Genomic DNA, 23,622 nt, shown 5'->3' on the forward strand with positions numbered 1-23,622 from the left:
AGCCTCTTATTAAATTTCCTCTTAACCGTCTGAGGAAAACAATCACAAACTCTCAACATAACTGAAGTTCCTTATCCCTCGGACCACTCTGCAAGACGTCAAACTGACTGTCTCGCTCTGTATGTCTATCTTTGTCTCCCTCTTTGTCCCTGTCTCTCTCTGTATAGGATTCTGAGGGTGCTTGACAGGATAGATGCAGGGAGGATGTTTCCCCTCCTGGGGGAATCTACAACTAGGGGGCAAAGCTCCAGGATATCCGGTCGCCCATTTGAAACGGAGATGAGGAGGAATTTGTTCTCTCAGAATGTCGTGAATCTTTGGAATCCTCTACCCCAGAGAGCTATGGAGGCGGAGCCACTGAATATATTCAAGGTGGAGGTAGACATATATTTGAGCTGCAGTGGAGTCAAGGGTTATGGGGAGCGGGCAGGAAAGTGGCGTTGAGTAGAAGATCTGATCAGCCATGATCTTATTGAATGGCGGGGCAGGTTCGAGGGGCCGAATGGCCCACTCCTGCTCCTATTCCTTCTATTCTTATTTCTGTCCCTTCTGCCTCTGTCCCTCTGTTCACAGGTCGATTTTTGCTCTGACAGATTCGGCACCTTTCAGTTCCTCGTTAGTATAGTGGTGAGTATCACCGCCTGTCACGCGGGAGACCGGGGTTCAATTCCCCGACGGGGAGGATTTTTAACATCCCCAATTTTAATCCTTTGGGCAGCTCCTTAAAAAGACCCTGGGAAAAGTTGAATAGAACCAAATGAACGAAAATAATTTTAAAATATGTACATGACGAAATTTATAACAACTCCCTGCACCAGTTCCTCGTTAGTAGAGTGTTCTCCTTCTGTTTGCCTGTTGTGTGGGGCACTGAGGAGGGAGAGAGAAAATGAGATAACAGCGGGAGAAAGCACGACTGCTCTTTCAAAGAGACAGCACAGGCACGATTGGCCGAATGGCCTCCCACCGTGCTGCCAGCCTCCATGAATGCATGACACTGAGATGGATATCCGAGACATACCCACACAAAGAGAGCACATACGGGTATTTTGTGTGTTTTTGCTGCTTTGTCTCAAGCACTGCATAACCATTTCCTCTACAATGTCGTGGATAATATGATGTTCAGTTTTCACTTCCCCGACGGCTTCTCTCTGACTTTATGCCTCTGAGAAAAGCATAGAAGGAAATATATGGCAAATGGACGCCTTGCCGCACTTGATGCTGTGGCTTAGTGAACATGTCCTTTGTGTTCTCGTCTAAAAGATGTCATCTTGTACGAAAAGTTTGCCTGGCGTGAAAGTGATCTGAATTTCAAAGCAGCAAGGAGGAAAGTCTGCGTTGCTCTGCTTGCTGGCAGGCAGCTGCTTGTAGCTTCCCTGGTGGTCTAGTGGTTAAGATTCGGCGCTTTCACCGCCGCGGCCCGGGTTCGATTCCCGGTTAGGGAACAGTGCGTTTTGAGGCTGTTAGAAATGCCTCCAATCAATGCACCCGCGCGAAGCAATGCCTGCTCCTGATCAACCTTTGCAATTTCAACACTGCTGCTGCCTCAACAGGTACACAATGCACTTCCATGCCTGCTGTTTCAATGTCAGCAGGAAATTACATTTGGAACGAGACAATTTAAACGTGTACATGCCCACATTTAACTGCAGCTGACAGTGTCAGAACAGTCACGGTTATTATCAAACTTCCATGTATTTTCTTGCAGGCTGCACCCCCCTAACAAACTTAGCTTATCACAGCACGGCTATCAATCAACTCAACGCCAGTGTGAAGAATGCAACATTTGAAAGTTAGCAACGTGTGCAAGACTTTAGTGAGAGAGAGTTGGGCCGTGATAACATTTCTAAGCAGTAAGATATTCAGTAGGCCTGAGCCCTTGCTGCGTAATACAATTCTCCCCATACTGATTCTGTTATCTTCAATTGGTCTCCTCTGGTTACCGTCATACCTGCCACTGGCAAGCGTTTCTCCTTATTACCTCAATCAAATCCCCTTGTAATTTTGAAAGCCTCTTATTAAATTTCCTCTTAACCGTCTGAGGAAAACTATCACAAACTCTCAACATAACTGAAGTTCCTTATCCCTCGGACCACTCTGCAAGACGTCAAACTGAGTGTCTCGCTCTGTATGTCTATCTTTGTCTCCCTCTTTGTCCCTGTCTCTCTCTGTATAGGATTCTGAGGGTGCTTGACAGGATAGATGCAGGGAGGATGTTTCCCCTCCTGGGGGAATCTACAACTAGGGGGCAAAGCTCCAGGATATCCGGTCGCCCATTTAAAACGGAGATGAGGAGGAATTTCTTCTCTCAGAATGTCGTGAATCTTTGGAATCCTCTACCCCAGAGAGCTGTGGAGGCGGAGTCACTGAATATATTCAAGGTGGAGATAGACATATATTTGAGCTGCAGTGGAGTCAAGGGTTATGGGGAGCGGGCAGGAAAGTGGCGTTGAGTAGAAGATCTGATCAGCCATGATCTTATTGAATGGCGGGGCAGGCTCGAGGGGCCGAATGGCCCACTCCTGCTCCTATTCCTTCTGTTCTTATTCTTATTTCTGTCCCTTCTGCCTCTGTCCCTCTGTTCACAGGTCGATTTTTGCTCTGACAGATTCGGCACCTTTCAGTTCCTCGTTAGTATAGTGGTGAGTATCCCCGCCTGTCACGCGGGAGACCGGGGTTCAATTCCCCGACGGGGAGGATTTTTAACATCCCCAATTTTAATCCTTTGCGCAGCTCCTTAAAAAGACCCTGGGAAAAGTTGAATAGAACCAAATGAACGAAAATAATTTTAAAATATGTACATGACGAAATTTATAACAACTCCCTGCACCAGTTCCTCGTTAGTAGAGTGTTCTCCTTCTGTTTGCCTGTTGTGTGGGGCACTGAGGAGGGAGAGAGAAAATGAGATAACAGCGGGAGAAAGCACGACTGCTCTTTCAAAGAGACAGCACAGGCACGATTGGCCGAATGGCCTCCCACCGTGCTGCCAGCCTCCATGAATGCATGACACTGAGATGGATATCCGAGACATACCCACACAAAGAGAGCACATACGGGTATTTTGTGTGTTTTTGCTGCTTTGTCTCAAGCACTGCATAACCATTTCCTCTACAATGTCGTGGATAATATGATGTTCAGTTTTCACTTCCCCGACGGCTTCTCTCTGACTTTATGCCTCTGAGAAAAGCATAGAAGGAAATATATGGCAAATGGACGCCTTGCCGCACTTGATGCTGTGGCTTAGTGAACATGTCCTTTGTGTTCTCGTCTAAAAGATGTCATCTTGTACGAAAAGTTTGCCTGGCGTGAAAGTGATCTGAATTTCAAAGCAGCAAGGAGGAAAGTCTGCGTTGCTCTGCTTGCTGGCAGGTAGTTTCTTGTAGCTTCCCTGGTGGTCTAGTGGTTAAGATTCGGCGCTTTCACCGCCGCGGCCCGGGTTCGATTCCCGGTTAGGGAACAGTGCGTTTTGAGGCTGTTAGAAATGCCTCCAATCAATGCACCCGCGCGAAGCAATGCCTGCTCCTGATCAACCTTTGCAATTTCAACACTGCTGCTGCCTCAACAGGTACACAATGCACTTCCATGCCTGCTGTTTCAATGTCAGCAGGAAATTACATTTGGAACGAGACAATTTAAACGTGTACATGCCCACATTTAACTGCAGCTGACAGTGTCAGAACAGTCACGGTTATTATCAAACTTCCATGTATTTTCTTGCAGGCTGCACCCCCCTAACAAACTTAGCTTATCACAGCACGGCTATCAATCAACTCAACGCCAGTGTGAAGAATGCAACATTTGAAAGTTAGCAACGTGTGCAAGACTTTAGTGAGAGAGAGTTGGGCCGTGATAACATTTCTAAGCAGTAAGATATTCAGTAGGCCTGAGCCCTTGCTGCGTAATACAATTCTCCCCATCCTGATTCTGTTATCTTCAATTGGTCTCCTCTGGTTACCGTCATACCTGCCACTGGCAAGCGTTTCTCCTTATTACCTCAATCAAATCCCCTTGTAATTTTGAAAGCCTCTTATTAAATTTCCTCTTAACCGTCTGAGGAAAACTATCACAAACTCTCAACATAACTGAAGTTCCTTATCCCTCGGACCACTCTGCAAGACGTCAAACTGAGTGTCTCGCTCTGTATGTCTATCTTTGTCTCCCTCTTTGTCCCTGTCTCTCTCTGTATAGGATTCTGAGGGTGCTTGACAGGATAGATGCAGGGAGGATGTTTCCCCTCCTGGGGGAATCTACAACTAGGGGGCAAAGCTCCAGGATATCCGGTCGCCCATTTAAAACGGAGATGAGGAGGAATTTCTTCTCTCAGAATGTCGTGAATCTTTGGAATCCTCTACCCCAGAGAGCTGTGGAGGCGGAGTCACTGAATATATTCAAGGTGGAGATAGACATATATTTGAGCTGCAGTGGAGTCAAGGGTTATGGGGAGCGGGCAGGAAAGTGGCGTTGAGTAGAAGATCTGATCAGCCATGATCTTATTGAATGGCGGGGCAGGCTCGAGGGGCCGAATGGCCCACTCCTGCTCCTATTCCTTCTGTTCTTATTCTTATTTCTGTCCCTTCTGCCTCTGTCCCTCTGTTCACAGGTCGATTTTTGCTCTGACAGATTCGGCACCTTTCAGTTCCTCGTTAGTATAGTGGTGAGTATCCCCGCCTGTCACGCGGGAGACCGGGGTTCAATTCCCCGACGGGGAGGATTTTTAACATCCCCAATTTTAATCCTTTGCGCAGCTCCTTAAAAAGACCCTGGGAAAAGTTGAATAGAACCAAATGAACGAAAATAATTTTAAAATATGTACATGACGAAATTTATAACAACTCCCTGCACCAGTTCCTCGTTAGTAGAGTGTTCTCCTTCTGTTTGCCTGTTGTGTGGGGCACTGAGGAGGGAGAGAGAAAATGAGATAACAGCGGGAGAAAGCACGACTGCTCTTTCAAAGAGACAGCACAGGCACGATTGGCCGAATGGCCTCCCACCGTGCTGCCAGCCTCCATGAATGCATGACACTGAGATGGATATCCGAGACATACCCACACAAAGAGAGCACATACGGGTATTTTGTGTGTTTTTGCTGCTTTGTCTCAAGCACTGCATAACCATTTCCTCTACAATGTCGTGGATAATATGATGTTCAGTTTTCACTTCCCCGACGGCTTCTCTCTGACTTTATGCCTCTGAGAAAAGCATAGAAGGAAATATATGGCAAATGGACGCCTTGCCGCACTTGATGCTGTGGCTTAGTGAACATGTCCTTTGTGTTCTCGTCTAAAAGATGTCATCTTGTACGAAAAGTTTGCCTGGCGTGAAAGTGATCTGAATTTCAAAGCAGCAAGGAGGAAAGTCTGCGTTGCGCTGCTTGCTGGCAGGCAGCTGCTTGTAGCTTCCCTGGTGGTCTAGTGGTTAAGATTCGGCGCTTTCACCGCCGCGGCCCGGGTTCGATTCCCGGTTAGGGAACAGTGCGTTTTGAGGCTGTTAGAAATGCCTCCAATCAATGCACCCGCGCGAAGCAATGCCTGCTCCTGATCAACCTTTGCAATTTCAACACTGCTGCTGCCTCAACAGGTACACAATGCACTTCCATGCCTGCTGTTTCAATGTCAGCAGGAAATTACATTTGGAACGAGACAATTTAAACGTGTACATGCCCACATTTAACTGCAGCTGACAGTGTCAGAACAGTCACGGTTATTATCAAACTTCCATGTATTTTCTTGCAGGCTGCACCCCCCTAACAAACTTAGCTTATCACAGCACGGCTATCAATCAACTCAACGCCAGTGTGAAGAATGCAACATTTGAAAGTTAGCAACGTGTGCAAGACTTTAGTGAGAGAGAGTTGGGCCGTGATAACATTTCTAAGCAGTAAGATATTCAGTAGGCCTGAGCCCTTGCTGCGTAATACAATTCTCCCCATACTGATTCTGTTATCTTCAATTGGTCTCCTCTGGTTACCGTCATACCTGCCACTGGCAAGCGTTTCTCCTTATTACCTCAATCAAATCCCCTTGTAATTTTGAAAGCCTCTTATTAAATTTCCTCTTAACCGTCTGAGGAAAACTATCACAAACTCTCAACATAACTGAAGTTCCTTATCCCTCGGACCACTCTGCAAGACGTCAAACTGAGTGTCTCGCTCTGTATGTCTATCTTTGTCTCCCTCTTTGTCCCTGTCTCTCTCTGTATAGGATTCTGAGGGTGCTTGACAGGATAGATGCAGGGAGGATGTTTCCCCTCCTGGGGGAATCTACAACTAGGGGGCAAAGCTCCAGGATATCCGGTCGCCCATTTAAAACGGAGATGAGGAGGAATTTCTTCTCTCAGAATGTCGTGAATCTTTGGAATCCTCTACCCCAGAGAGCTGTGGAGGCGGAGTCACTGAATATATTCAAGGTGGAGATAGACATATATTTGAGCTGCAGTGGAGTCAAGGGTTATGGGGAGCGGGCAGGAAAGTGGCGTTGAGTAGAAGATCTGATCAGCCATGATCTTATTGAATGGCGGGGCAGGCTCGAGGGGCCGAATGGCCCACTCCTGCTCCTATTCCTTCTGTTCTTATTCTTATTTCTGTCCCTCTGTTCACAGGTCGATTTTTGCTCTGACAGATTCGGCACCTTTCAGTTCCTCGTTAGTATAGTGGTGAGTATCCCCGCCTGTCACGCGGGAGACCGGGGTTCAATTCCCCGACGGGGAGGATTTTTAACATCCCCAATTTTAATCCTTTGCGCAGCTCCTTAAAAAGACCCTGGGAAAAGTTGAATAGAACCAAATGAACGAAAATAATTTTAAAATATGAACATGACGAAATTTATAACAACTCCCTGCACCAGTTCCTCGTTAGTAGAGTGTTCTCCTTCTGTTTGCCTCTTGTGTGGGGCACTGAGGAGGGAGAGAGAAAATGAGATAACAGCGGGAGAAAGCACGACTGCTCTTTCAAAGAGACAGCACAGGCACGATTGGCCGAATGGCCTCCCACCGTGCTGCCAGCCTCCATGAATGCATGACACTGAGATGGATATCTGAGACATACCCATACAAAGAGAGCACATACGGGTATTTTGTGTGTTTTTGCTGCTTTGTCTCAAGCACTGCATAACCATTTCCTCTACAATGTCGTGGATAATATGATGTTCAGTTTTCACTTCCCCGACGGCTTCTCTCTGACTTTATGCCTCTGACTCTGAGAAAAGCATAGAAGGAAATATATGGCAAATGGACGCCTTCCCGCACTTGATGCTGTGGCTTAGTGAACATGTCCTTTGTGTTCTCGTCTAAAAGATGTCATCTTGTACGAAAAGTTTGCCTGGCGTGAAAGTGATCTGAATTTCAAAGCAGCAAGGAGGAAAGTCTGCGTTGCTCTGCTTGCTGGCAGGCAGCTTCTTGTAACTTCCCTGGTGGTCTAGTGGATAAGATTCGGCGCTTTCACCGCCGCGGCCCGGGTTCGATTCCCGGTTAGGGAACAGTGCGTTTTGAGGCTGTTTGAAATGCCTCCAATCAATGCACCCGCGCGAAGCAATGCCTGCTCCTGATCAACCTTTGCAATTTCAACACTGCTGCTGCCTCAACAGGTACACAATGCACTTCCTTGCATTCTGTAAAATGCCTGCTGTTTCAAAGTCAGCAGGAAATTACATTTGGAACGAGACAATTTAAACGTGTACATGCCTACATTTAACTGCAGCTGACAGTGTCAGAACAGTCACGGTTATTATCAAACTTCCATGTATTTTCTTGCAGGCTGCACCCCCCTAACAAACTTAGCTTATCACAGCACGGCTATCAATCAACTCAACGCCAGTGTGAAGAATGCAACATTTGAAAGTTAGCAACGTGTGCAAGACTTTAGTGAGAGAGAGTTGGGCCGTGATAACATTTCTAAGCAGTAAGATATTCAGTAGGCCTGAGCCCTTGCTGCGTAATACAATTCTCCCCATAATGATTCTGTTATCTTCAATTGGTCTCCTCTGGTTACCGTCATACCTGCCACTGGCAAGCGTTTCTCCTTATTACCTCAATCAAATCCCCTTGTAATTTTGAAAGCCTCTTATTAAATTTCCTCTTAACCGTCTGAGGAAAACTATCACAAACTCTCAACATAACTGAAGTTCCTTATCCCTCGGACCACTCTGCAAGACGTCAAACTGAGTGTCTCGCTCTGTATGTCTATCTTTGTCTCCCTCTTTGTCCCTGTCTCTCTCTGTATAGGATTCTGAGGGTGCTTGACAGGATAGATGCAGGGAGGATGTTTCCCCTCCTGGGGGAATCTACAACTAGGGGGCAAAGCTCCAGGATATCCGGTCGCCCATTTAAAACGGAGATGAGGAGGAATTTCTTCTCTCAGAATGTCGTGAATCTTTGGAATCCTCTACCCCAAAGAGCTGTGGAGGCGGAGTCACTGAATATATTCAAGGTGGAGATAGACATATATTAGAGCTGCAGTGGAGTCAAGGGTTATGGGGAGCGGGCAGGAAAGTGGCGTTGAGTAGAAGATCTGATCAGCCATGATCTTATTGAATGGCGGGGCAGGTTCGAGGGGCCGAATGGCCCACTCCTGCTCCTATTCCTTCTGTTCTTATTTCTGTCCCTTCTGCCTCTGTCCCTCTGTTCACAGGTCGATTTTTGCTCTGACAGATTCGGCACCTTTCAGTTCCTCGTTAGTATAGTGGTCAGTATCCCCGCCTGTCACGCAGGAGACCGGGGTTCAATTTCCCGACGGGGAGGATTTTTAACATCCCCAATTTTAATCCTTGGGGCAGCTCCTTAAAAAGACCCTGGGAAAAGTTGAATAGAACCAAATGAACGAAAATAATTTTAAAATATGCACATGACGAAATTTATAACAACTCCCTGCACCAGTTCCTCGTTAGTAGAGTGTTCTCCTTCTGTTTGCCTGTTGTGTGGGGCACTGAGGAGGGAGAGAGAAAATGAGATAACAGCGGGAGAAAGCACGACTGCTCTTTCAAAGAGACAGCACAGGCACGATTGGCCGAATGGCCTCCCACCGTGCTGCCAGCCTCCATGAATGCATGACACTGAGATGGATATCTGAGACATACCCACACAAAGAGAGCACATACGGGTATTTTGTGTGTTTTTGCTGCTTTGTCTCAAGCACTGCATAACCATTTCCTCTACAATGTCGTGGATAATATGATGTTCAGTTTTCACTTCCCCGACGGCTTCTCTCTGACTTTATGCCTCTGACTCTGAGAAAAGCATAGAAGGAAATATATGGCAAATGGACGCCTTCCCGTACTTGATGCTGTGGCTTAGTGAACATGTCCTTTGTGTTCTCGTCTAAAAGATGTCATCTTGTACGAAAAGTTTGCCTGGCGTGAAAGTGATCTGAATTTCAAAGCAGCAAGGAGGAAAGTCTGCGTTGCTCTGCTTGCTGGCAGGCAGCTTATTGTAGCTTCCCTGGTGGTCTAGTGGATAAGATTCGGCGCTTTCACCGCCGCGGCCCGGGTTCGATTCCCGGTTAGGGAACAGTGCGCTTTGAGGCTGTTTGAAATGCCTCCAATCAATGCACCCGCGCGAAGCAATGCCTGCTCCTGATCAACCTTTGCAATTTCAACACTGCTGCTGCCTCAACAGGTACACAATGCACTTCCTTGCATTCTGTAAAATGCCTGCTGTTTCAAAGTCAGTAGGAAATTACATTTGGAACGAGACAATTTAAACGTGTACATGCCTACATTTAACTGCAGCTGACAGTGTCAGAACAGTCACGGTTATTATCAAACTTCCATGTATTTTCTTGCAGGCTGCACCCCCCTAACAAACTTAGCTTATCACAGCACGGCTATCAATCAACTCAACGCCAGTGTGAAGAATGCAACATTTGAAAGTTAGCAACGTGTGCAAGACTTTAGTGAGAGAGAGTTGGGCCGTGATAACATTTCTAAGCAGTAAGATATTCAGTAGGCCTGAGCCCTTGCTGCGTAATACAATTCTCCCCATAATGATTCTGTTATCTTCAATTGGTCTCCTCTGGTTACCGTCATACCTGCCACTGGCAAGCGTTTCTCCTTATTACCTCAATCAAATCCCCTTGTAATTTTGAAAGCCTCTTATTAAATTTCTTCTTAACCGTCTGAGGAAAACTATCACAAACTCTCAACATAACTGAAGTTCCTTATCCCTCGGACCACTCTGCAAGACGTCAAACTGAGTGTCTCGCTCTGTATGTCTATCTTTGTCTCCCTCTTTGTCCCTGTCTCTCTCTGTATAGGATTCTGAGGGTGCTTGACAGGATAGATGCAGGGAGGATGTTTCCCCTCCTGGGGGAATCTACAACTAGGGGGCAAAGCTCCAGGATATCCGGTCGCCCATTTAAAACGGAGATGAGGAGGAATTTCTTCTCTCAGAATGTCGTGAATCTTTGGAATCCTCTACCCCAAAGAGCTGTGGAGGCGGAGTCACTGAATATATTCAAGGTGGAGATAGACATATATTTGAGCTGCAGTGGAGTCAAGGGTTATGGGGAGCGGGCAGGAAAGTGGCGTTGAGTAGAAGATCTGATCAGCCATGATCTTATTGAATGGCGGGGCAGGCTCGAGGGGCCGAATGGCCCACTCCTGCTCCTATTCCTTCTGTTCTTATTCTTATTTCTGTCCCTTCTGCCTCTGTCCCTCTTTTCACAGGTCGATTTTTGCTCTGACAGATTCGGCACCTTTCAGTTCCTCGTTAGTATAGTGGTGAGTATCCCCGCCTGTCACGCCGGTGACCGGGGTTCAATTCCCCGACGGGGAGGATTTTTAACATCCCCAATTTTAATCCTTTGGGCAGCTCCTTAAAAAGACCCTGGGAAAAGTTGAATAGAACCAAATGAACGAAAATAATTTTAAAATATGTACATGACGAAATTTATAACAACTCCCTGCACCAGTTCCTCGTTAGTAGAGTGTTCTCCTTCTGTTTGCCTGTTGTGTGGGGCACTGAGGAGGGAGAGAGAAAATGAGATAACAGCGGGAGAAAGCACGACTGCTCTTTCAAAGAGACAGCACAGGCACGATTGGCCGAATGGCCTCCCACCGTGCTGCCAGCCTCAATGAATGCATGACACTGAGATGGATATCCGAGACATACCCACACAAAGAGAGCACATATGGGTATTTTGTGTGTTTTTGCTGCTTTGTCTCAAGCACTGCATAACCATTTCCTCTACAATGTCGTGGATAATATGATGTTCAGTTTTCACTTCCCCGACGGCTTCTCTCTGACTTTATGCCTCTGACTCTGAGAAAAGCATAGAAGGAAATATATGGCAAATGGACGCCTTCCCGCACTTGATGCTGTGGCTTAGTGAACATGTCCTTTGTGTTCTCGTCTAAAAGATGTCATCCTGTACGAAAAGTTTGCCTGGCGTGAAAGTGATCTGAATTTCAAAGCAGCAAGGAGGAAAGTCTGCGTTGCTCTGCTTGCTGGCAGGCAGCTTCTTGTAGCTTCCCTGGTGGTCTAGTGGATAAGATTCGGCGCTTTCACCGCCGCGGTCCGGGTTCGATTCCCGGTTAGGGAACAGTGCGTTTTGAGGCTGTTTGAAATGCCTCCAGTCAATGCACCCGCGCGAAGCAATGCCTGCTCCTGATCAATCTTTGCAATTTCAACACTGCTGCTGCCTCAACAGGTACACAATGCACTTCCTTGCCTTTTGTAAAATGCCTGCTGTTTCAAAGTCAGCAGGAAATTACATTTGGAACGAGACAATTTAAACGTGTACATGCCCACATTTAACTGCAGCTGACAGTGTCAGAACAGTCACGGTTATTATCAAACTTCCATGTATTTTCTTGCAGGCTGCACCCCCCTAACAAACTTAGCTTATCACAGCACGGCTATCAATCAACTCAACGCCAGTGTGAAGAATGCAACATTTGAAAGTTAGCAACGTGTGCAAGACTTTAGTGAGAGAGAGTTGGGCCGTGATAACATTTCTAAGCAGTAAGATATTCAGTAGGCCTGAGCCCTTGCTGCGTAATACAATTCTCCCCATACTGATTCTGTTATCTTCAATTGGTCTCCTCTGGTTACCGTCATACCTGCCACTGGCAAGCGTTTCTCCTTATTACCTCAATCAAATCCCCTTGTAATTTTGAAAGCCTCTTATTAAATTTCCTCTTAACCGTCTGAGGAAAACTTTCACAAACTCTCAACATAACTGAAGTTCCTTATCCCTCGGACCACTCTGCAAGACGTCAAACTGAGTGTCTCGCTCTGTATATCTATCTTTGTCTCCCTCTTTGTCCCTGTCTCTCTCTGTATAGGATTCTGAGGGTGCTTGACAGGATAGATGCAGGGAGGATGTTTCCCCTCCTGGGGGAATCTACAACTAGGGGGCAAAGCTCCAGGATATCCGGTCGCCCATTTAAAACGGAGATGAGGAGGAATTTCTTCTCTCAGAATGTCGTGAATCTTTGGAATCCTCTACCCCAGAGAGCTGTGGAGGCGGAGTCACTGAATATATTCAAGGTGGAGATAGACATATATTTGAGCTGCAGTGGAGTCAAGGGTTATGGGGAGCGGGCAGGAAAGTGGCGTTGAGTAGAAGATCTGATCAGCCATGATCTTATTGAATGGCGGGGCAGGCTCGAGGGGCCGAATGGCCCACTCCTGCTCCTATTCCTTCTGTTCTTATTCTTATTTCTGTCCCTCTGTTCACAGGTCGATTCTTGCTCTGACAGATTCGGCACCTTTCAGTTCCTCGTTAGTATAGTGGTGAGTATCCCCGCCTGTCACGCGGGAGACCGGGGTTCAATTCCCCGACGGGGAGAATTTTTAACATCCCCAATTTTAATCCTTTGGGCAGCTCCTTAAAAAGACCCTGGGAAAAGTTGAATAGAACCAAATGAACGAAAATAATTTTAAAATATGTACATGACGAAATTTATAACAACTCCCTGCACCAGTTCCTCGTTAGTAGAGTGTTCTCCTTCTGTTTGCCTGTTGTGTGGGGCACTGAGGAGGGAGAGAGAAAATGAGATAAAAGCGGGAGAAAGCACGACTGCTCTTTCAAAGAGACAGCACAGGCACGATTGGCCGAATGGCCTCCCACCGTGCTGCCAGCCTCCATGAATGCATGACGCTGAGATGGATATCTGAGACATACCCATAAAAAGAGAGCACATACGGGTATTTTGTGTGTTTTTGCTGCTTTGTCTCAAGCACTGCATAACCATTTCCTCTACAATGTCGTGGATAATATGATGTTCAGTTTTCACTTCCCCGACGGCTTCTCTCTGACTTTATGCCTCTGACTCTGAGAAAAGCATAGAAGGAAATATATGGCAAATGGACGCCTTCCCGCACTTGATGCTGTGGCTTAGTGAACATGTCCTTTGTGTTCTCGTCTAAAAGATGTCATCTTGTACGAAAAGTTTGCCTGGCGTGAAAGTGATCTGAATTTCAAAGCAGCAAGGAGGAAAGTCTGCGTTGCTCTGCTTGCTGGCAGGCAGCTTCTTGTAGCTTCCCTGGTGGTCTAGTGGTTAAGATTCGGCGCTTTCACCGCCGCGGCCCGGGTTCGATTCCCGGTTAGGGAACAGTGCGTTTTGAGGCTGTTTGAAATGCCTCCAATCAATGCACCCGCGCGAAGCAATGCCTGCTCCTGATCAACCTTTGCAATTTCAACACTGCTGCTGCCTCAACAGGTACACAATGCACTTCCTTGCCTTCTGTAAAATGCCTGCTGTTTCAAAGTCAGCAGGAAATTACATTTGGAACGAGACAATTTAAACGTGTACATGCCCACATTTAACTGCAGCTGACAGTGTCAGAACAGTCACGGTTATTATCAAACTTCCATGTATTTTCTTGCAGGCTGCACCCCCCTAACAAACTTAGCTTATCACAGCACGGCTATCAATCAACTCAACGCCAGTGTGAAGAATGCAACATTTGAAAGTTAGCAACGTGTGCAAGACTTTAGTGAGAGAGAATTGGGCCGTGATAACATTTCTAAGCAGTAAGATATTCAGTAGGCCTGAGCCCTTGCTGCGTAATACAATTCTCCCCATACTGATTCTGTTATCTTCAATTGGTCTCCTCTGGTTACCGTCATACCTGCCACTGGCAAGCGTTTCTCCTTATTACCTCAATCAAATCCCCTTGTAATTTTGAAAGCCTCTTATTAAATTTCCTCTTAACCGTCTGAGGAAAACTATCACAAACTCTCAACATAACTGAAGTTCCTTATCCCTCGGACCACTCTGCAAGACGTCAAACTGAGTGTCTCGCTCTGTATGTCTATCTTTGTCTCCCTCTTTGTCCCTGTCTCTCTCTGTATAGGATTCTGAGGGTGCTTGACAGGATAGATGCAGGGAGGATGTTTCCCCTCCTGGGGGAATCTACAACTAGGGGGCAAAGCTCCAGGATATCCGGTCGCCCATTTAAAACGGAGATGAGGAGGAATTTCTTCTCTCAGAATGTCGTGAATCTTTGGAATCCTCTACCCCAGAGAGCTGTGGAGGCGGAGTCACTGAATATATTCAAGGTGGAGGTAGACATATATTTGAGCTGCAGTGGAGTCAAGGGTTATGGGGAGCGGGCAGGAAAGTGGCGTTGAGTAGAAGATCTGATCAGCCATGATCTTATTGAATGGCGGGGCAGGCTCGAGGGGCCGAATGGCCCACTCCTGCTCCTATTCCTTCTGTTCTTATTCTTATTTCTGTCCCTTCTGCCTCTGTCCCTCTGTTCACAGGTCGATTTTTGCTTTGACAGATTCGGCACCTTTCAGTTCCTCGTTAGTATAGTGGTGAGTATCCCCGCCTGTCACGCGGGAGACCGGGGTTCAATTCCCCGACGGGGAGGATTTTTAACATCCCCAATTTTAATCCTTTGGGCAGCTCCTTAAAAGACCCTGGGAAAAGTTGAATAGAACCAAATGAACGAAAATAATTTTAAAATATGTACATGACGAAATTTATAACAACTCCCTGCACCAGTTCCTCGTTAGTAGAGTGTTCTCCTTCTGTTTGCCTGTTGTGTGGGGCACTGAGGAGGGAGAGAGAAAATGAGATAACAGCGGGAGAAAGCACGACTGCTCTTTCAAAGAGACAGCACAGGCACGATTGGCCGAATGGCCTCCCACCGTGCTGCCAGCCTCCATGAATGCATGACACTGAGATGGATATCCGAGACATACCCACACAAAGAGAGCACATACGGGTATTTTGTGTGTTTTTGCTGCTTTGTCTCAAGCACTGCATAACCATTTCCTCTACAATGTCGTGGATAATATGATGTTCAGTTTTCACTTCCCCGACGGCTTCTCTCTGACTTTATGCCTCTGAAAAAAGCATAGAAGGAAATATATGGCAAATGGACGCCTTCCCGCACTTGATGCTGTGGCTTAGTGAACATGTCCTTTGTGTTCTCGTCTAAAATAGAGGAAAGTGAAAGGCAGACAGAAATAAATGGTAAAAGGGTGAGGAACAAAAAACGAAGGGCCAAACTAATTCATAAAAATTGTGAGCATAAAAAAAGCCTGAGGGTTTTATACCTTAATGCGAGAAGCATCAGGAACAAGGTAGATGAATTAGCTGTGGAAATAGAGGTTAATAATTAGAGAAGCGTGCAATAAGAGCACAGCTGTCATCATAGGTGACTTTAACTTACATATAGATTGGACTAGCCTAATCAGTAAAAATAATGAGGAGGAGGAATTCCTTGAGTGTTTAAGGGATGGTTATCTGGATCAATATGTCGAGGAACCAACTCGGGAACAGGCTATATTGGACTGGGTACTGTGCAATGAGAAGGGACTAATCAGTAATCTTGTTGTACGGGGACCCTTGGGTCAGAGCGATCATAACATGATCGATTTCTCACTCGAAATGGAGAGCGAAGAAATTGACTCAGAGACTAAGGTCCTGAATTTAAACAAGGGGAATTATGATGCCATGAGACGGGAACTGAGTAGGTCTGATTGGACAACGTTCCTGGGAGGACTGGAGGTAGATAAACAATGGCAAACATTTAAAGATAGAATGACAAAATTGCAAAAATTGTTTATACCAATCTGGCATAAAAGGAAATCTAAAAAGGTGACTCAACCGTGGATAACAGGGGAAATTAGAGACAGCATAAAATCCAAAGATAGGGCGTATAAAATAGCCAAAAAAAGCGCCAGAGCGGAAGATTGGGAACAGTTTAAGATAGAGCAAAGGAGGGCAAAGGGCATGATCAAGAGGGGCAAAATAGCTTACGAAAACAAGCTGGCGGAAAATATAAAAACTAACTCCAAAAGCTTTTATAAATATATCAAAAGGAAAAGACTGGTGAAAACCAAAGTTGGTCCATTGCAGTCAGATACGGGGGAATATATAATGGGAAATAAGGAAATGGCAGATCAACTAAATGCATACTTTGGGTCAGTCTTTACGAAGGAAGACACAAAAAACCTCCCTGGGATATCGGGAAAAATAGGGACATTGGCAAAGGAGGAACTGACGCAAATCAATATCTCTAAGGATATGGTGTTAAGGAAGCTAAAGGGATTGAAGGTGGACAAATCCCCAGGGCCCGATAACATGCATCCTAGGGTACTGAAGGAGGTGGCCCTAGAGATAGCGGATGCACTAAGGATGATTTTTCAGAATTCATTAGACTCGGGAACAGTGCCGATGGATTGGAGGGTAGCTAACGTTACCCCACTATTCAAAAAGGGGGGTAGGGAAAAAGCAGGTAATTACAGACCTGTAAGCCTTACATCAGTTGTGGGCAAAATGCTGGAGTCCATCATTAAGGATGAAATAGCGGAGCACTTAGCAAATGGGGACAGGATAGGACAGAGTCAACATGGATTTACAAAGGGTAAATCGTGCTTGACTAATCTATTGGAATTTTTTGAGGGAGTAACTGGTAGAATAGATGGGGGAGAGCCAGTAGATGTGGTGTACCTGGACTTCCAAAAGGCCTTCGATAAGGTCCCACATAAAAGATTAGCATGGAAAATTGAGGCTCATGGGATAAAGGGGAAAGTTTTGGCGTGGATAGGGAACTGGCTGTCAGATAGAAAACAGAGAGTTGGAATAAACGGCTCATTTTCTGAATGGCAGGCAGTAACAAGTGGGGTACCACAGGGATCTGTCCTGGGCCCCCAGCTGTTCACAATTTACATTAATGACCTGGATCAGGGAGTCGGATGCAGCATTTCCAAATTTGCAGACGACACTAAACTAGGAGGGGGGGTGGGCTCAGAGGAAGAGACCAGGAAGCTCCAGAGCGATTTGGACAGACTGGGCGATTGGGCGGATAAATGGCAGATGCACTATAATGTGGACAAGTGCGAAGTTATCCACCTTGGGTGCAGGAACGGGAGGGCAAATTATTATTTAAATGGCAATAGATTGGGAGAGGGGGAAGTACAGAGAGACCTGGGTGTTCTTGTACACCAGTCACTGAAGGCGAGCATGCAGGTGCAACAGGCGGTCAAGAAGGCAAACGGTATGCTGGCCTTCATAGCAAAAGGGTTAGAATACAGGAACAGGGATACCTTGCTGCAGCTGTACAGGGCACTGGTGAGACCACACCTCGAGTACTGTGTACAGTTTTGGTCGCCTCATCTGAGGAAGGATGTTCTTGCCATGGAGGGGGTGCAGCGGCGATTCACCAGGCTGATACCAGGAATGGCGGGAATGACCTATGAGGAGAGACTATGTAGTTTAGGGATGTACACACTGGAGTTTAGAAGATTGAGAGGGGACCTCATAGAAGTGTATAAAATTCTGACAGGTCTAGACAGACTGGATGCAGAAGGAATGTTTCCCTTGGCGGGTGAGAACAGAACTAGAGGACATAATTTAAGGATAAGGGCTAAACCATTTAGGACAGAGATGAGGGGGAATTTCTTCACTCAGAGAGTGGTGAACCTGTGGAACTCATTGCCACAGAGGGCAGTGTACGCCAGCTCATTAAATATATTTAAGAGGGAATTAGATATATTTCTACGGGCAAAAGGGGTTAAGGGTTACGGAGAGAAGGCGGGGACGGGATACTGAATTAAAGGATCAGCCATGATCTCATCGAATGGCGGAGCAGGCACGAAGGGCCGAATGGCCTACTCCTGCTCCTATCTTCTATGTATCTATGTATCTATGTATGATCTAATTGGGATTACGGAAACATGGTTGCAGGTTGAGCAGGGCTGGGAGCTTAACATACAGGGGTATTCAGTATTTAGGAAGGATCGACAAAAAAGAAAGGGAGGAGGGGTAGCATTGCTAGTAAAAGAGGGGATAAATGCAATTGAAAGGAAGGATATTAACTCAGTTAATACAGAATCTATATGGGTGGAGCTAAGAAATAGCGAGGGGCGAAAAACATTAATAGGAGTGGTATATAGGCCTCCAAATAGTAAAATAGAGGTTAGGGAGGGCATCACGAGGGAAATTAGAGAAGCGTGCAATAAGAGCACAGCTGTCATCATAGGTGACTTTAACTTACATATAGATTGGACTAGCCTAATCAGTAAAAATAATGAGGAGGAGGAATTCCTTGAGTGTTTGAGGGATGGTTATCTGGATCAATATGTCGAGGAACCAACTCGGGAACAGGCTATATTGGACTGGGTACTGTGCAATGAGAAGGGACTAATCAGTAATCTTGTTGTACGGGGACCCTTGGGTCAGAGCGATCATAACATGATCGATTTCTCACTCGAAATGGAGAGCGAAGAAATTGACTCAGAGACTAAGGTCCTGAATTTAAACAAGGGGAATTATGATGCCATGAGACGGGAACTGAGTAGGTCTGATTGGACAACGTTCCTGGGAGGACTGGAGGTAGATAAACAATGGCAAACATTTAAAGATAGAATGACAAAATTGCAAAAATTGTTTATACCAATCTGGCATAAAAGGAAATCTAAAAAGGTGACTCAACCGTGGATAACAGGGGAAATAAGAGACAGCATAAAATCCAAAGATAGGGCGTATAAAATAGCCAAAAAAAGCGCCAGAGCGGAAGATTGGGAACAGTTTAAGATAGAGCAAAGGAGGGCAAAGGGCATAATCAAGAGGGGCAAAATAGCTTACGAAAACAAGCTGGCGGAAAATATAAAAACTAACTCCAAAAGCTTTTATAAGTATATCAAAAGGAAAAGACTGGTGAAAACCAAAGTTGGTCCATTGCAGTCAGATACGGGGGAATATATAATGGGAAATAAGGAAATGGCAGATCAACTAAATGCATACTTTGGGTCAGTCTTTACGAAGGAAGACACAAAAAACCTCCCTGGGATATCGGGAAAAATAGGGACATTGGCAAAGGAGGAACTGACGCAAATCAATATCTCTAAGGATATGGTGTTAAGGAAGCTAAAGGGATTGAAGGTGGACAAATCCCCAGGGCCTGATAACATGCATCCTAGGGTACTGAAGGAGGTGGCCCTAGAGATAGCGGATGCACTAAGGATGATTTTTCAGAATTCATTAGACTCGGGAACAGTGCCGATGGATTGGAGGGTAGCTAACGTTACCCCACTATTCAAAAAGGGGGGTAGGGAAAAAGCAGGTAATTACAGACCTGTAAGCCTTACATCAGTTGTGGGCAAAATGCTGGAGTCCATCATTAAGGATGAAATAGCGGAGCACTTAGCAAATGGGGACAGGATAGGACAGAGTCAACATGGATTTACAAAGGGTAAATCGTGCTTGACTAATCTATTGGAATTTTTTGAGGGAGTAACTGGTAGAATAGATGGGGGAGAGCCAGTAGATGTGGTGTACCTGGACTTCCAAAAGGCCTTCGATAAGGTCCCACATAAAAGATTAGCATGGAAAATTGAGGCTCATGGGATAAAGGGGAAAGTTTTGGCGTGGATAGGGAACTGGCTGTCAGATAGAAAACAGAGAGTTGGAATAAACGGCTCATTTTCTGAATGGCAGGCAGTAACAAGTGGGGTACCACAGGGATCTGTCCTGGGCCCCCAGCTGTTCACAATTTACATTAATGACCTGGATCAGGGAGTCGGATGCAGCATTTCCAAATTTGCAGACGACACTAAACTAGGAGGGGGGGTGGGCTCAGAGGAAGAGACCAGGAAGCTCCAGAGCGATTTGGACAGACTGGGCGATTGGGCGGATAAATGGCAGATGCACTATAATGTGGACAAGTGCGAAGTTATCCACCTTGGGTGCAGGAACGGGAGGGCAAATTATTATTTAAATGGCAATAGATTGGGAGAGGGGGAAGTACAGAGAGACCTGGGTGTTCTTGTACACCAGTCACTGAAGGCGAGCATGCAGGTGCAACAGGCGGTCAAGAAGGCAAACGGTATGCTGGCCTTCATAGCAAAAGGGTTAGAATACAGGAACAGGGATACCTTGCTGCAGCTGTACAGGGCACTGGTGAGACCACACCTCGAGTACTGTGTACAGTTTTGGTCGCCTCATCTGAGGAAGGATGTTCTTGCCATGGAGGGGGTGCAGCGGCGATTCACCAGGCTGATACCAGGAATGGCGGGAATGACCTATGAGGAGAGACTATGTAGTTTAGGGATGTACACACTGGAGTTTAGAAGATTGAGAGGGGACCTCATAGAAGTGTATAAAATTCTGACAGGTCTAGACAGACTGGATGCAGAAGGAATGTTTCCCTTGGCGGGTGAGAACAGAACTAGAGGACATAATTTAAGGATAAGGGCTAAACCATTTAGGACAGAGATGAGGGGGAATTTCTTCACTCAGAGAGTGGTGAACCTGTGGAACTCATTGCCACAGAGGGCAGTGTATGCCAGCTCATTAAATATATTTAAGAGGGAATTAGATATATTTCTACGGGCAAAAGGGGTTAAGGGTTACGGAGAGAAGGCGGGGACGGGATACTGAATTAAAGGATCAGCCATGATCTCATTAAATGGCGGAGCAGGCACGAAGGGCCGAATGGCCTACTCCTGCTCCTATCTTCTATGTATCTATGTAAAAGATGTCATCTTGTACGAAAAGTTTGCCTGGCGTGAAAGTGATCTGAATTTCAAAGCAGCAAGGAGGAAAGTCTGCGTTGCTCTGCTTGCTGGCAGGCAGCTTCTTGTAGCTTCCCTGGTGGTCTAGTGGTTAAGATTCGGCGCTTTCACCGTCGCGGCCCGGGTTCGATTCCCGGTTAGGGAACAGTGCGTTTTGAGGCTGTTAGAAATGCCTCCAATCAATGCACCCGCGCGAAGCAATGCCTGCTCCTGATCAACCTTTGCAATTTCAACACTGCTGCTGCCTCAACAGGTACACAATGCACTTCCTTGCCTTCTGTAAAATGCCTGCTGTTTCAAAGTCAGCAGGAAATTACATTTGGAACGAGACAATTTAAACGTGTACATGCCCACATTTAACTGCAGCTGACAGTGTCAGAACAGTCACGGTTATTATCAAACTTCCATGTATTTTCTTGCAGGCTGCACCCCCCTAACAAACTTAGCTTATCACAGCACGGCTATCAATCAACTCAACGCCAGTGTGAAGAATGCAACATTTGAAAGTTAGCAACGTGTGCAAGACTTTAGTGAGAGAGAGTTGGGCCGTGATAACATTTCTAAGCAGTAAGATATTCAGTAGGCCTGAGCCCTTGCTGCGTAATACAATTCTCCCCATACTGATTCTGTTATCTTCAATTGGTCTCCTCTGGTTACCGTCATACCTGCCACTGGCAAGCGTTTCTCCTTATTACCTCAATCAAATCCCCTTGTAATTTTGAAAGCCTCTTATTAAATTTCCTCTTAACCGTCTGAGGAAAACTATCACAAACTCTCAACATAACTGAAGTTCCTTATCCCTCGGACCACTCTGCAAGACGTCAAACTGAGTGTCTCGCTCTGTATGTCTATCTTTGTCTCCCTCTTTGTCCCTGTCTCTCTCTGTATAGGATTCTGAGGGTGCTTGACAGGATAGATGCAGGGAGGATGTTTCCCCTCCTGGGGAAATCTACAACTAGGGGACAAAGCTCCAGGATATCCGGTCGCCCATTTAAAACGGAGATGAGGAGGAATTTCTTCTCTCAGAATGTCGTGAATCTTTGGAATCCTCTACCCCAGAGAGCTGTGGAGGCGGAGTCACTGAATATATTCAAGGTGGAGATAGACATATATTTGAGCTGCAGTGGAGTCAAGGGTTATGGGGAGCGGGCAGGAAAGTGGCGTTGAGTAGAAGATCAGATCAGCCATGATCTTATTGAATGGCGGGGCAGGCTCGAGGGGCCGAATGGCCCACTCCTGCTCCTATTCCTTCTGTTCTTATTCTTATTTCTGTCCCTCTGTTCACAGGTCGATTTTTGCTCTGACAGATTCTGCACCTTTCAGTTCCTCGTTAGTATAGTGGTGAGTATCCCCGCCTGTCACGCGGGAGACCGGGGTTCAATTTCCCGACGGGGAGGATTTTTAACATCCCCAATTTTAATCCTTTGGGCAGCTCCTTAAAAAGACCCTGGGAAAAGTTGAATAGAACCAAATGAACGAAAATAATTTTAAAATATGTACATGACGAAATTTATAACAACTCCCTGCACCAGTTCCTCGTTAGTAGAGTGTTCTCCTTCTGTTTGCCTGTTGTGTGGGGCACTGAGGAGGGAGAGAGAAAATGAGATAACAGCGGGAGAAAGCACGACTGCTCTTTCAAAGAGACAGCACAGGCACGATTGGCCGAATGGCCTCCCACCGTGCTGCCAGCCTCCATGAATGCATGACACTGAGATGGATATCTGAGAGATACCCACACAAAGAGAGCACATACGGGTATTTTGTGTGTTTTTGCTGCTTAGTCTCAAGCACTGCATAACCATTTCCTCTACAATGTCGTGGATAATATGATGTTCAGTTTTCACTTCCCCGACGGCTTCTCTCTGACTTTATGCCTCTGACTCTGAGAAAAGCATAGAAGGAAATATATGGCAAATGGACGCCTTCCCGCACTTGATGCTGTGGCTTAGTGAACATGTCCTTTGTGTTCTCGTCTAAAATATGTCATCTTGTACGAAAAGTTTGCCTGGCGTGAAAGTGATCTGAATTTCAAAGCAGCAAGGAGGAAAGTCTGCGTTGCTCTGCTTGCTGGCAGGCAGCTTCTTGTAGCTTCCCTGGTGGTCTAGTGGTTAAGATTCGGCGCTTTCACCGCCGCGGCCCGGGTTCGATTCCCGGTTAGGGAACAGTGCGTTTTGGGCTGTTAGAAATGCCTCCAATCAATGCACCCGCGCGAAGCAATGCCTGCTCCTGATCAACCTTTGCAATTTCAACACTGCTGCTGCCTCAACAGGTACACAATGCACTTCCATGCCTGCTGTTTCAAAGTCAGCAGGAAATTACATTTGGAACGAGACAATTTAAACGTGTACATGCCCACATTTAACTGCAGCTGACAGTGTCAGAACAGTCACGGTTATTATCAAACTTCCATGTATTTTCTTGCAGGCTGCACCCCCCTAACAAACTTAGCATATCACAGCACGGCTATCAATCAACTCAACGCCAGTGTGAAGAATGCAACATTTGAAAGTTAGCAACGTGTGCAAGACTTTAGTGAGAGAGAGTTGGGCCGTGATAACATTTCTAAGCAGTAAGATATTCAGTAGGCCTGAGCCCTTGCTGCGTAATACAATTCTCCCAATACTGATTCTGTTATCTTCAATTGATCTCCTCTGGTT

The 23,622-nt window shown here is 46.1% G+C and overlaps 12 non-coding genes across 12 annotated transcripts; all 12 read left to right on the forward strand.

Moving 5' to 3' along the window:
* Positions 1-1,370: 1,370 nt before the first annotated feature.
* trnae-uuc (transfer RNA glutamic acid (anticodon UUC)) lies at positions 1,371-1,442 on the forward strand. Its single transcript has one exon. It is a non-coding gene; the product is annotated as a tRNA-Glu (tRNA).
* Positions 1,443-2,622: 1,180 nt separating this feature from the next.
* Positions 2,623-2,694, forward strand: trnad-guc (transfer RNA aspartic acid (anticodon GUC)). The gene has a single exon. It is a non-coding gene; the product is annotated as a tRNA-Asp (tRNA).
* A 688-nt stretch (positions 2,695-3,382) lies between these two features.
* Positions 3,383-3,454, forward strand: trnae-uuc (transfer RNA glutamic acid (anticodon UUC)). Its single transcript has one exon. It is a non-coding gene; the product is annotated as a tRNA-Glu (tRNA).
* Positions 3,455-4,634: 1,180 nt separating this feature from the next.
* Positions 4,635-4,706, forward strand: trnad-guc (transfer RNA aspartic acid (anticodon GUC)). The gene has a single exon. It is a non-coding gene; the product is annotated as a tRNA-Asp (tRNA).
* A 688-nt stretch (positions 4,707-5,394) lies between these two features.
* On the forward strand, positions 5,395-5,466 carry trnae-uuc (transfer RNA glutamic acid (anticodon UUC)). Its single transcript has one exon. It is a non-coding gene; the product is annotated as a tRNA-Glu (tRNA).
* Positions 5,467-6,631: 1,165 nt separating this feature from the next.
* Positions 6,632-6,703, forward strand: trnad-guc (transfer RNA aspartic acid (anticodon GUC)). The gene has a single exon. It is a non-coding gene; the product is annotated as a tRNA-Asp (tRNA).
* Positions 6,704-7,397: 694 nt separating this feature from the next.
* trnae-uuc (transfer RNA glutamic acid (anticodon UUC)) lies at positions 7,398-7,469 on the forward strand. Its single transcript has one exon. It is a non-coding gene; the product is annotated as a tRNA-Glu (tRNA).
* A 1,954-nt stretch (positions 7,470-9,423) lies between these two features.
* trnae-uuc (transfer RNA glutamic acid (anticodon UUC)) lies at positions 9,424-9,495 on the forward strand. The gene has a single exon. It is a non-coding gene; the product is annotated as a tRNA-Glu (tRNA).
* Positions 9,496-12,706: 3,211 nt separating this feature from the next.
* Positions 12,707-12,778, forward strand: trnad-guc (transfer RNA aspartic acid (anticodon GUC)). Its single transcript has one exon. It is a non-coding gene; the product is annotated as a tRNA-Asp (tRNA).
* Positions 12,779-13,472: 694 nt separating this feature from the next.
* On the forward strand, positions 13,473-13,544 carry trnae-uuc (transfer RNA glutamic acid (anticodon UUC)). The gene has a single exon. It is a non-coding gene; the product is annotated as a tRNA-Glu (tRNA).
* Positions 13,545-14,738: 1,194 nt separating this feature from the next.
* Positions 14,739-14,810, forward strand: trnad-guc (transfer RNA aspartic acid (anticodon GUC)). Its single transcript has one exon. It is a non-coding gene; the product is annotated as a tRNA-Asp (tRNA).
* An 8,245-nt stretch (positions 14,811-23,055) lies between these two features.
* On the forward strand, positions 23,056-23,127 carry trnae-uuc (transfer RNA glutamic acid (anticodon UUC)). The gene has a single exon. It is a non-coding gene; the product is annotated as a tRNA-Glu (tRNA).
* Positions 23,128-23,622: the final 495 nt, after the last annotated feature.

The sequence above is a fragment of the Somniosus microcephalus genome, unplaced genomic scaffold (assembly GCF_052327205.1).
Source record: "Somniosus microcephalus isolate GS21.2 unplaced genomic scaffold, FLI_Smic_1.0 unresolved_chr5, whole genome shotgun sequence".
NCBI lineage: Eukaryota > Metazoa > Chordata > Chondrichthyes > Squaliformes > Somniosidae > Somniosus > Somniosus microcephalus.